General features: G+C 41.8%; 1 long non-coding RNA gene across 3 annotated transcripts in view; it reads left to right on the forward strand.

Moving 5' to 3' along the window:
* Positions 1-12,601, forward strand: part of LOC111263687 (uncharacterized) — a 34,105-nt gene extending 21,504 nt beyond the window's left edge. The window contains exons 1-4 of one of the 3 annotated variants that reach the window (XR_015312410.1): positions 9,754-9,991; positions 10,303-10,406; positions 11,725-11,893; positions 12,481-12,601. This is a non-coding gene — a long non-coding RNA (uncharacterized LOC111263687). Of the gene's footprint in view, positions 1-9,753; positions 9,992-10,302; positions 10,407-11,716 lie in introns of those variants that run through there. The other 2 variants (XR_015312411.1, XR_002682368.2) reach the window with 2 other exon arrangements.
* The last annotated feature ends 187 nt before the right edge of the window (positions 12,602-12,788 follow it).

A 12,788-nucleotide genomic window follows, 5' to 3' on the forward strand; every position in this document is an offset into this window, starting at 1 on the left:
ACAAACAGCCTTTTTGTATTACAATTAATACAATATAGGCTTTGTGTGGACAGAGTATGAACTTCTGAGAAATACTAGTCACTTCGGTTTTCTTAAGCGTAAGCTACCAACGTTGGGTACCCAACGTCCTTATTCAGTTTATGCGTGTAAAATACATTCCATGTAGTTGGGTTATCTGTGTGCAATATAAGAAAGACAATAAATAAAACTAATACGCCGCGAACCAGAGAATTCCCAAGAACTTGATTTGATTCTTCGTCTTAATCCTCATATTCAAACAACCTCTTTTCCCTATTGTTTTTCTTATCAAAACTGATGTTGACCGTGGCGTCGAATTCGCCATCATCAGTGAGCCAGAGTTAAAAGCTCAAAATTAAGTTATTTTTTAATTAAGTCGAACGTCGATTTGCTATGGACTGTTTTCCCCAAATAAACTGACGGGAATTATCTATTCCTTGATTTGTACCGGTTAGTTGTAGCAGTGGCGCCGCCAGGCGATCGCAAATCACAAATAGGCAGCCGGGAGACGACGCAGTCAACGGCAGCGGTAAGTGACGAGAGGTACGTGTACACAGCCACTTATTATTCTGCGGTCCTCTGATTCGACTGTCGTTGGCAACACTGCACTGGCAATCGTCTGTACCTATGCCGCTGTTCACTGGCTTGCCAGAGCCGCACTCCGTCTCATGGCCCACCCAACCCCGGCAAGGCGGGTTCTAGTAAGTAAGCCATCGCATGAACCTTGTGTCTTAACCATAATGGGTTCAACGCAGTGATAGGACTTTTGAAGCGCGGTAATAACTTCCACAATATGATGACTACCAAAGCCTGCGACTTTCGAAGGCCACCGGCTGCAGGGACCGTAGCAAAGTAGTGCTCTGCTAACTTTCTCATTTATACGACTGATGGAAATACGAATTTGGAAAGACCGAACGACGCCCATAAATGAATCAGGAAACACACAAAATACTTGGATGCTGAGTACGCATTGAAAACTATTAATCGTTGGCGAATCGTGCAAACCTAAACAGTCTTCTTGCCTTCCATCTACCATTACATCTCACCTCCTTTTATTTGCACTTATAGATAAAAAGCAGCGCTGACCCTTTTCCGCTATAGAATTTCTTACTTAGAACCAGTCCCTTGCCACGATAAAAACCACTGAAAACATGCGCCACCCATTGAACTAGGGCGTATATACAATACAGGTTTATATATACACGCGCCGCAAACATCTTTGTAATTACTGCTACTCGGTCAACCGTATTCTCAGTTTGCTATCCACTGATCAGACCGCGAGGTTGCGCCGAATCAGTTTGCCCGTCGGATCAATTGGCAATTCGTCTGATTCTGTTTGGTCTGATTCATTTTACTTGTCTTGCCGTTTCATCTGGCCACCTTTAACTCCTAACGCGTCGTACTGTCTGTACTTAGTTCAGTAGTTTCTCCTCGAAGAGCTGCGCCGTGCAGGTTACGAATGTCAAACAAAATGAACGGTATCAAGCTCGTTCCTCGCTTTGCTAATTCTCATTAATTAATCTCGGCTTTAGGTTTTTTTTTTTTGGTTTTGTCGTTTAGTAGAATCATGTCTTTGTTCTCAATACGATGCTAGCTATTGTCAGCATGGCTGTCGCCGCAATATTCCCGTTGTTTCGACCAATTTATCTGTAGGTGTAGTATGGCCGCGGAATTGATGCGCACTCCTGGGTAGGTTATGCCAGCCCATTGTCTAAACGACAGATCTTTCGTGTCCCTGCAATAACCTTTATTTTGCCGCCTAACTATGCGATGTCGGAGGCGAGATAGCTGCTTCAAGCTGAAATTGTCTCGCATAATGTGAGTTCCGTGCGCCCATGCGAATGTATGATAACATAACAAATCAACCTAAATTCATAGTCGCTAGCTATTGAATAATAGAAGAGCTTCTCTTGGACCATAATTCATTTGTAGCTATAGCAAATAGCGTGCGCCGTATTTCGTTTGCGCCGATCGCGCACGTAGCGTACGTACGAGATCAACGATGAAATATCTAATTGAGTGACTATGAGTTTAAGAAGCCTGTGTGATACACATCGCAGAGCGAAGAGAAACCTCTTCAGTGTTATCTTGATTGTCTATTCTAGTATCCAGAGCTGACCAGTTGCTTACCTTTGCTCTATTCAGTTATATTCAATCAACCAGTACGAAAACGTCAGGCGGCGCTCTTGCCTGCGATGCTTTCAATACAGTTCATTCTTCTAGCGTAATTTTCCCTTACGGGTCAACTGCCCATAATCGATAGTCGCAAAACCGGGTCGATTATTCAAAAGAGACGTGGATGATTTTAGATTTTAGGATTCAGAAGACAATAGGGAGCTGCAACGCGTTTTTGTAATTATTTCATATGACAATATGTATCAGTTGAAATCCCCACTCATTTAGTGAGTCAAAGGCCCCTTTACTCACGTTACGTCGGCCAAGAGACGTATACCTAGTCAAGTCAATTTAATAGTATTTACTTATACCTAATATGTCTTACAGTGTTTCTATATAATAATTGGTTGATCGTAGGCCTAAGTGCATATAATGAATAATCTCGCTTTTTTTTTTGTAAATCATGTCCACCACGCACAATAGACACACTGTGTCTACGCAGCTTGTACGATAAGCCGCGAAATATTAACCAAGAGGACTCACTCTCAGCTGCGTACATTTTATATTCGAAATTAGTCCCGCTCCAGAACAGGTTGCAATGGCGGAATTTTTGAAAATCAGCTGATTTTTATTTTTATTTGGCACGAAAATATCTTCACAAATAGTAAACATACATCTCTATGTAAGCCTCAAACATTTCGGCATCCACAGTTAGTAATACTCAAAACTGGATTAAGTTCGAGTAAAGTATTCTGTTAAACGAAGCGATTTTTCTAGGCAGGCATGGCGTTTATGGTTGTTATTTGATGATCTTCAAAGCATGCAAACAGCCGAACTGTGTCTCGCACGTTTCCCATTTTCTTATTTTCCATAATGGGAAAGGTTGTTTTTGACTTTTCTTATAACATTGGGTATATATTATCGACATATACTAACGGTGACATTTCGGCCAAATGAGTTTTATTACTAATGATAATTTTTTTCTGAGAAGGAAATACGTCCTGGAATAGGACTGTTACAATGATTTTAAAAGGGGGGTTATAAAATACACCGATGCGTTCTGTTCTCGTAACATTTCGACAAACAAAAATACTAGGTTTTCCTGTAGCATATGCCACACAGCCCATAAGTAAGAAATTATACAATTCGTCAAACAAGTAGAGGTCGCCACCTTCTACGTGTGTGGGCTATTTAAGAAATTACAATATATAACAATTTACCATGATGACGAATACGTAGTACCTATAGACATTATATTTCTGCAATATAATTATTTATTATGTCCACTACGATTATTACGATAGTAGGAGTGCCGCGGGGCATCGAACGTTACAAATGTCTTTTTATTTACTTTCCAGTCCAATGATTATTTTTATTATTTCGTTATGTTTGAGTGGTCCAGGCATTCAAGACTATATTGCTGTCATTATATATAGATATTGAAGACATATAAAAACGTGACGCAGAGAAGAATAATTAATATAGCAAGATATGTTTTGCTCATCTGATGTTCATGAATAGGTCAAATGTACCTCCAGTACTACTTTTGTATTTAATAGAGACATTTGACGAGAATCGATACCTGCGACAGAATGATTTTTCCAAGCTTTTTTTCTCCAGACAATTCGTTGACAATACTGCAGCTGCTGCTGCCACTTTTGTTTTGTTCATAGCCGCCCTACTAGAAAACAAAGTGTAGATTCGCGTTTGTCGACAAAGTCAGCCAGTATCCTCATCTCGCTCTCCTGGCCTCGTATCTACTGTTGTTTTGTAATGCACTGCAATGATGTAGAAAATCGATAGCACGATGTCAAACGCGGAATAACATGCGACCGTGCACCAATGGGGCACCGATATCGTCCGCCATTAAGTACGGCAATGTCCCAAGAGATGTCGTCGTTTTAACTGAACCTGACAGTCAACTCGGCGTTCTTCACCGACGCGTCTACCTGAATAGTTTCGGGGGTGAGCCTGTAATTTTGTAAGTACAACGCCTTGCAAAATACAATATTTAAGACTCTATCTATATATATATATATATTCCACTGAAGAATCATTTTGTCCTTTATTAACCGGGACATACGGTGAACATCTTCGTCAGGTGCTAGCTGCTGCTGCTGCTGACGTCTGTGCATCTTTTTTAATATTTGTCAATGGAACCATTTGCGTACAATTGACATTTTTAAATACTGGCTTTGGAAACTCTGGTCAATAATAAATAACTTCGCCTCAGGCAGATACGTGAATACTTTCTAGAGAAGTTTTTTCTCCATAAGCTATACAAATTCTCATCAAGTTCACTGTAGGACCTCACCCTCGAACTCGGTCAAAGGCGAAAAATACGAAAAGGGAGAGAGCAGATACTCTCATAAGAGGATAATCAATCAATTTGAAAAATGACGGAATACTTAAACAACGGAAACCCCTATTTCGGGCACTGCACCTCTACGCAGGTTCCTTTACACTGTTTCCACAATAACTACCATAATACGGAACGATATCGTTAGCTTCGCATCTAACATCTCCACATCTTTTCTGTAAATCGAATTGAAAACCATTGTAAACCAATTTAATCGTTGTGTGCCTGCCGCCTACCCTACTTCACAATTTATACAGCGGTAGTGTGACCTGTGTACCCTGTCATGCGTCCACTTCTTATTGCTGTTCCTACCCCCTTTCTCGTGTTGTCTCATTGTCCTTCCAAACGACAATAATATGATCAAACGGCCTTTTTTTGTTCGTGAGAATGCTAATCGATGTTGCAGTTCCGCCTGTTCCATTTCCTTCTGCACTTTCAGATTTTAGTCCTCTCCGACGCTCCCTCCCTCTTTATTTCTATGCCGATCAGACGTTTGTGTGTGTCGGCCTCGAGTCTTTGTTCAGGCCGACGGCGTCATGGCTGGCGACCACGCTTCGTTCTGGGTGGTCTCCAAACGAGGCGATAACAGCAGCAACCGCTACCATTGTCTGCATACATCGAAAATCCTGTGTGTCCCATTGATTGTCAAGACGCCCCCGACTACTAGCTGCACGAAACGATACCGGTGCATTGTCACAGTGGTGTTCGTAGATATTCGTAGAAGTCGTAAGAACGGTATAGTAATATATAACACGCACACACGCATGCAGAGTCGTGCAAGTAGTAAATGCCATTAGCTAATTTCCTGTTCGTCCTGTTCTTAGCGATTACAGTCTCTTAAGTGAACGTCTCGCGATCCTGTGAAATAACTATCTGTCCTGATGTTCTACCCAGTCGTCTATTTCACTGCGTAGATACAACGCTGGCTGCCTTCAACATAGGCTGCATCCAACAGAAATGAGACTGAGATTGGGGAACAGATAGGGTAAACGGGTCCCTAACAAGTCGCAGCACCCAGTTCAGCATACATTCAGGTCATGTTTAAAAAATACTGTCTCATAGTAGCATTTGAGATCGGCAGATAGCGTCACATCGCTCCTAACCACAAAGAGATCGCAGTAGGCACAACAGCAGCGAGAACGATGCCGGTCCTTGTAATAGTCTGCTCTCCAGGATCATAAACATCGCAGCAAAACCGATTAACTATTTGAGACCCGGTGTTTGTCGTTGTGCAATGACAGCTGCGGCAGCACTAACAGTAAAGTAACAATTCATAAAGAAAGTAATAAACGTTCTTCTTTCTGACTCCTGCTAATTCCAATAAGAAACTATATATAATATAATGGTATAACAGAATGTTAAGTACAAGTTCAGTAGTTCTTAGGTATTATGACGACATTGTTACTGTTACTGCCAGCGCAAGGCACAGCGGAATACAATCACTGGGCAATCAAATAAGGCCGCCGAATAATTTAGAAAATCGTTGAGTTTAGTCGAATCGCTTTGCAACTGAACTAAACGTTTCCTTATGTGAGAGTTGTACGATAGTACACCACATGATGACACTGCCTCTAAGGAAGCGTCTTTCACTGCGGTCGAAGGAAAAGAACCCACTAGTCCCCCATCTCTGCCTCCGATAATCGCTGCAACTCAGTTTAGCTAACTCCGGACACGCTTTCGTAGCATCCTAAATATTAAATTTATACTTGGAGCTGTGTATTTTTAGGCTGTAGTCTTTTGCTCGGCCCTTACTTCTTTAACATAAGGCCACGCGTTTCCGATCGGATTTAATGCGGGCCATGGCAGGACCCCACCGCTGTCAGCAATGATAACGTCGGAGACATAGTTGATCGTATGATTCCCAGCCAGTAACCGCTCATCTTCTCAATTGCTTAGCCTACTTCAAACGTGCATGCATTTCAGTTTAGCGAAGGCTAGCTAACGACAGCTAAAAACCACCGGTTTCGATACGTCGTCGAAGGGCCCTTATCGACACAGTGACTCCGCGCCTCGCCATCCTCTGACGCGGTTGAGAAGCCGTTAAGGAACGGTTTTTTCTAATTCGGTTAGGACGACCTTGATTTCTCGCTTTTTTGATGACAGAGATACCTTAGGTCTCATGCTGCATTGTCAACTGCATGCTCCGATATATCAACCAGTTCTCGAAATTCTCTTCGCGATTGCTTCTCTTATTGACTCTTCCTATGAGAGTCCACTGTTCTAATGTGAGGCCCTTTCGCAGTCGCGTCACGAGTTCATATTTAGCTAGAACATCACGAAAATTATCGGAATTCACTTCAAAATAGCCTGAGGTTGCAACAACAATGTTGTCATCGAGCGGACGGACGTAACAATGATTGTTGTTCTATAGCTCGAACTACCTATTGTCGTCTCGTGAACGGAAGACGACACGACGGATGTCTAAACTGTACGTGTTGGCTCACACATTTATGAATATTGTGACGAAAAGTCCAGACGTTTCATGGAGGGCTCGTGCTCCCGAAACAATCTAAAATACCTCTCTAGCGATCCGATCGCGTGCGCTATCATTAGAAGGCAAAGTGAATCAGTCTCCACATGAAAACGCATGCAAACATTTAATGCGAACGTAAACATGTCACTGATTAAACTTTACAATGTGCGACATTTATAGGTGGCCTTATTTGATTTCCCTGTAATTGTATATAGTAGATTCGAATTCGGCCTGACGCTCTAAAGTCGAAAATCATTTACGTTTAGCTTTCAGCTTTGAAAGGTGCGGGATTTCTCGCCGCGAGATTAGTTGCGCATCGTGACTTTATTGGGGCTGATGCAGCCAGGACTTGTTTTTGTGTTGTCCATTGCGCGAACCCCGCTTCCCTGCTTGAATCGGAATCATTAGCGAGCTTCTTCGGAGCTGGATCAGGATCTGGCCACCCACAATGCGGTTTTTTATTGCTGCTACTGGTTCTGTCGTTTTCCGGCTAAATCGCCATTTCGACAGCATTGAAAAAGCACGTTGTTTTCGGATGGCAGCTTTCGGCCAGTTATTATCTGTCTCTGAGTAAACACTATGGGCACTATAACAATTTGAATAGCGGCAGAATCTTCCATAGATGTCACCCAAGAAAAAGAACAACTTTTTCCTAGGCGAGATCGTTGCTAGAGCAGGTGAACCCCATGAATTTCTGGTGCCCTTTAAGCACCCATTCCTCGACTCTCAACAAGGTGTTAGATCTTGCCACTATACGGCCGGACCTTTATCACCAGCATCTAAACATATGCAAACATACATAGTAATGATCATCATTACTATCGTAATCATTAGCCGCTGCTACGGCAGCAACAACATCGGCGACGTCGTCGCCCATACTTCTACGTTACGAATGGTTAACTTCTAATATTTAACTTGCAGCTACCTTAATCAGCCTTTGCTTGTTTCCCCTCTCCCAATCATTTATTCTAGAACGTCATCTCTTTTAGCTGTCTGCTAGCGTTGCATCAGCCGGGAACGGCAAGTAGCGATAGGCTGTTTCGAAATTCTGCACGATTAGTAATTCTAGTGAGTACGCGAACGCGCTGCCATTATCAGCGCCGGCCAACAACAGCACCGAACGTTCAAAGTTTTCTTTTGAAGAAGCGTATAAATTGTTTGGCTTTTAATGTAAAAACATGTTCTTAGTGCGGAACGATGTCTTAGCGGCTTAATAGCACGCCGTTGTTTCCTGCGGCAAGACGCCTTTGATAGCCAAGGGAAGTGGATAAACAAGCATGTATCTATTATTTAACGATAGAAGATTATTGCAGTCATATTGAAACTAATTACCCCCCTACCCCCTTTCCCAAGCGCCATTATGACACTTCCCCGTATCCACTACCATTGTTCATCCAGATTACTTGGCTCATGTGCCTTAGGCAGACCGAGCACGCCCAATTTGGAAAATTTGTACTTCCGTCTGGCTCTTTGAGCGGCAGTTTGCTATTCTTCGAGAAGTTCTGCCGACTGTTAGGCCTACACTGCTGTAAACGATAGTCCGTAAACGCAGGAGATGACTGATAAATATACTTATAGCTCTTGCCAGGCTGTCTTTTGTAAGTAATAATAGGGCTAGCGACCGATGAGCGTAATTGTTCGTGTAACATTTAAGTTCAATCTATCTAGCACGGTTTCGTCTGTACGATCGTCTATCAACCGTGGAAAAAATTAGAACGTAAATGAAAATTAAATTCATAACGTATACAACGATTCTTTATGCGTATCGTACGTAGTCGCTTATGTATGAAGACTGTTCAGGTATTTTTTGTTGTATTCTGATATACACACATATACACGTGTAGTTAACGACGACTGCCATAAAGTGACGTTAAAAATTCAGCGCCGTTTTCCTATTAGGAACGCTTCAACCGTACGAACTTGGTTTGAGTTTTTCTTCTATAATTTAGCGATAGATTATTGTCGCGTTGATGGAGCCATTGTTAGATTTTTTCGACCGTTGTGAAGCGTTTGGTTTACGTATAGTTCCCGCAATCCATAGTAAGCAATGTGCATCTGTGCAAACGTATACTATTTCCGATTTAAAGTAAAATTGCTCGATTGGGAAAGCCGCGAACCTATTTTTCTGTTAAGCTCGTTGCGGATTTGAGATTGGATGGCTCGATTTCGCCCAGCGTTCTAAGTATAGCAGGATTTTTAGGTATCGTCGAGAGAGACGCAGAAGTAGGTCTGTTTCCAAAAACAAAGAGAAGCATGAGTTTCCCGGTATTCGTTCACGTTATCATCACGTTTCAAGTCTTATCAGTGAGTCGAACTGCCTCCAGTCAAGTCTGCCCCGTGATGACCCAATGGTATTGTATTTACGGATATGTGAGGTGATCCAGGATTGGTGTTGTGCACGCAAGGCCACGGTATCGGACTTAGGACCCAAAACGTTGATCTAGTATAAGGGTGGATCTACTAAAAGTCTACGTACTCTGAACGTCGGGCCGAATTGTTATGATACTACTGAACACAAGCAAACGAAATACATTTTACTCAGTGGTAAATAGTTATTGAGCGCGGTATTATCGAAGTTTCTATTTAACTAGTTAGGCACGTGTCGAGATAACGTTGATTCTCGATAAGGTTCCGCTTTGGCCGGTTCTAGAGTGCGTACCATCCTAGCTAACACTGTGAGTGTTAACAACAGGGAGAGTAACAATAGTCGTGAGTTGCGTCTCAGCAACATGTCACGCACCCGTATAGGGCAAATGGAGAGCCTGTAGAGAACTGCCTCAATTAAAATCCTGCTTATTAGGATCAAGTTTTCGCTGTTGGCATTTTCGATACCGGCTATATGATCTCGTTCGAACAAACGAGTTGTTGATCAAATATCGTAAGCGATAAATCGTAGTAGTCGGCAAAAATAAACGGTGCGCGTTTGCATAGCCACTAAAAAACGCGCATGACTCGGAAATCAAACAGTGTTTAAAAAGACAAATGCCAACACTTTGCGGCTCAGTCTCGATTTTCGTTGGATCCTTGTAACGTATCATCTCCAGTTGTCGTCATAAGTTCATGATTTTCTGAGTAATTTCTCCAAGACTGCATAGACTGTTTTTGTGCTACTTTCTTACGAGCAATCTAAAACAAGCATGTTTCACGAAAATATGTAGATTTTATATATTTATCTCTATATACTAACTCTTTCTCTATATATATAAAGAGAGCAGAAAGAGTTTCATAGCAGACCGTTTCCGAGGCTTTCAGCGGTCGTCAGGATCTTTGCAAAATTAAAGATTTTTATGTTAGATTACAGTCACACACAACAAAATAGTAAAAAATGCCTTTTCAGAATGTTCTCGCCTGATCCCTGAACATGACCCTTAGACCAGGTCCTAATAATGGAAAATCAAGCTAAAACACTTATGATGAACAACGGAAGCCGTATTTTTTCAAGTAAGTCGCTAGAGAAAATTTAATTTTTGATCTTTTTTTTTTTTATTTTAAAAATAGTTTCTGACTATTAACGAATTGCAAATGTAACTATCTAGAAGATAGGAGCAGAAGTGAAAACGATTTTTCTCATATGTTGTATGTATATGGGCTTGAAAGGGGCTGTTTTGAAACATAGTCGCTGAAAATACGGTTTGCTAACAAATTAGATGAGACTGAGACTGCAGCGTGGTGATACGATGTATTATACTACGGGCTGAATTATAATTTAGAGCGCTATGCTTCATTTGAAATCTGCTTTCAGAAGTTGGGGTTTATCCGTATCTGTAATGCCTCGTAGTATTATAGGCAGTCTGCAGGTGACTATCAAACAAAGTACCAGCCATTTTTCCGCATGATTGGTATCACGTTTAGCATTATTTCTCATTTCGTATTAAATGAGCATTCTCACCTCTTCTTGCTACCTTCTCGCCTTGCGTAAGGCAACCACACAGGTCCTCAGTTGCGTTTCTTTTGTTGCACAGCAACTCGTTCTTAACTGTTCTTAGATATTAAAGCCGCCAACTTATCGAGACGTTTACGTCCTCTACTCTGATCATTCTCGTTGTATATAACATATGTTTATTTGTTGCTTCATTGGCTTGTCTTATCATAATTACCATCACGTTTTCTTTAAAGGAAACCACTTTCAACTTTAGATAACGTCATCATGCTTTCCGTTTAGTCGCGCGTGGGCCGCAGACCGCGCGAGAACAGCGGGCTGGGGCGAGAAAGAACTTTAGTACAGTCGAGGACCCAGAAAAAATCATTCGTTCGTTAGGAAGCTCGGCTTTTAGTCTAGGGTAAAACAACAGATGGACAGAGCAACTTCTAGATGTATAGGCGATCCTAAGCGAAAGTTTTCACAGAACGAATTTAGACCAAAGTCGTTCTCACGTCCCGTCCACTTGCATAATGAATTCCGTCTTCGTAAGCCGACAATAGCAAGAGTGAAATAATGGACGACCCTTCAGATAAGCTCCGTGTCGCACGCATCAATACGTATAGAACGCTAGCGAGAGCAAAGAGACGTTGTACTTTCTTACGCCTTATCTAATTGTGCTTGTGTTGTTTATGTGTGTCTCTGCGCGCAAGTGTGGCTCAATTGACGAAAGCTTCTCGGCAGTCAATTTGTCACTTATACAGAAAGCGGAAATAGACCTAACCTATGATATGGCTGTGCTCCTAACTAAGGTGGGTCGAGTTCAAGCTAATCTTGAGAGGTTGAGACCCCGATGTATACGCAACCATATCTGAAAGTTTAGCATGGTTAGTCTTACAGACACGCTGTTGAAATGTATCTGGTCGAGCTCGGGCGCCGCCTTTCCAGACAAGATCGAGATCGCGATAACGAAGAGTGTGAGGAAGCAGACGAAGGAAAATAGGCAAAAAAGCAGATGCAGCACGCCACAAACGCCGCTTAGCTTCACTGAAGTGGAAAGATATATCCGGTATAAGATACGAGAGGCATGATCTCGTGAGCGCCTCTATCTATAGATAAGAAACTGCGAACATAGTGTATGTATATAGATATATAGTGTTTGCGGAGACAAGCTAAAAAAATTATCTGAAAAATGTCGCCCCGAAGACGACAGTTGATGACAGAATATCGCTAGTGTGCTAGATATTCGTTCGCGCCGAAAGCATGGGAATCAGCGCTATTCATTGGCAGCATTACTGGCCGGGATAGATATTGAATGTTGAGTGGACAGAAACCGTAGCCAAATTAATCAAGGGTTTCCTTTTTACTGATGGTGTAATTTCTGCCCATAATTTTTGCGGCACTATGTTCGACTGTATCAATGAACCTTCTACCTACGTGATCTGTGTGACGCTCAACGAAAGACACGCAGACGCACACGCCGAAAGTACGTAAGTGCGGCATATAACATGCCCACTAAACACGAATCGATGTTTAGAGATGCGCAAAAAAAAAGGTGGTCACGTCAGTTCTGAAGTCAACGTTTTATTCTCGAACCTCCCAGACATTTCCGGTAAAAACATTAAATTTCTAACGTGCTTTTATTCTTTACGGCAGTGGCTCAGTCAGCTTAAACGGAGTTCCTGGAGGAGACAATACAAAAGTCATAGATTCGACCTTACAACGTACTTAATATAAACTCAGCTTGTATAAATAATAAAGAGTTGGTTTAATTATATATTAAGCTGTATTTTGTATTACTTTATGTTAGGAAATGTTTCGGTTGCGAGCACGTTAAGGATACGGACTACGAAGAACATGAACTCATATATTTTAAAGTGCACTTCATTAAGATTTTTCTGGCATGTAGTTTTAATTTAATACGAGGGTATAGACGATACGTTCATCACTTTATTCTGTAGCAG

This window comes from Varroa jacobsoni, unplaced genomic scaffold, assembly GCF_002532875.2.
Source record: "Varroa jacobsoni isolate VJ856 unplaced genomic scaffold, vjacob_1.0 scaffold_782, whole genome shotgun sequence".
In the NCBI taxonomy this organism is placed as follows: Eukaryota; Metazoa; Arthropoda; class Arachnida; order Mesostigmata; family Varroidae; genus Varroa; species Varroa jacobsoni.